Genomic DNA, 1,032 nt, shown 5'->3' on the forward strand with positions numbered 1-1,032 from the left:
TTTTTTTTTTTTTTTTTTTTTTTTTTTTTTTTTTTTTTTTTTTTTTGCCCTGCTCCTATCACCCTTCCTATTTTTCCCACAAATCCTGCATTTGGAAAATCCCTGTCCCTGACATATAAAAGTTTGGTCTTCTTCACACCAAGATAGACCTCTTGAAACCTATCTTAGGAGAAGGCAGCCCATGTACACAATTTAAAAAAAAAAAAAAAAAAAAAAAGCTTGCAAGCCAAGTGCAATGGCACATGGCTGTCAGAGGCAGGTGGATTTCTGTGAGTTTGAGGCCAGCCTGGTCTAAAAAAAGAGTCCAGGACAGCCAAGGCTACAAAGAGAAACCCTGTCTCAAAAACAAACAAACAAACAAGCTTGCTTTAATTAATTGCTTTTTTAAATTATTTTGGACATGACTATTTGGGTCAATTGTCTTTCTCTTCCCATCTTTGGGATTAACACAGCCTCTACACACATACATGCACACAAAGTTGCACCTGCTCTCATGGAAATATTAAAAGAGAGTTCCAACTATAGTCTATTTAGCAATATCTGAAGTTAGAGACCCTTCATTTCATTGTGGAAGCCAAGAAGCTCTCCTATGCTTGAATTGAACTTATGCTACTTGCAGCTAAATGAATCTTGGCTTATGTAATGCCCCAACTCACAGATCCTGACTTTGAAAGGCTGCCCTTGGTGGCTTCTCAGCTGCTTGAAGGTATGTGTAATAATTACAGGGAACTCTCCTTCTGAGCATGCATCAGAATCACCTGATAGAACCCTGACTGTTGGGCTTCACCCCCAGAACCTCACTCTAGTGTGAGGTGTGACCAGAGAATCTGTATTTTTAGATATCCCAAAGCAATACTCAAATTAGTTGCTTTTGGATATCTGTAAATATTGTGGTCACGGCTGGGGGGTGCACACCTTTAATCCTAGCACTCAAGAGACAGAGACAGGTGGATTTATGAGTTCCAGGCCAGCCTGGACTTCTTATCAAGATGCAGGACAGCCAGGGACACACAGAGAAACTCTGTCTCAAAA

The sequence above is a fragment of the Psammomys obesus genome, unplaced genomic scaffold (assembly GCF_907164565.1).
Source record: "Psammomys obesus unplaced genomic scaffold, mPsaObe1.curated_primary_1811, whole genome shotgun sequence".
NCBI lineage: Eukaryota > Metazoa > Chordata > Mammalia > Rodentia > Muridae > Psammomys > Psammomys obesus.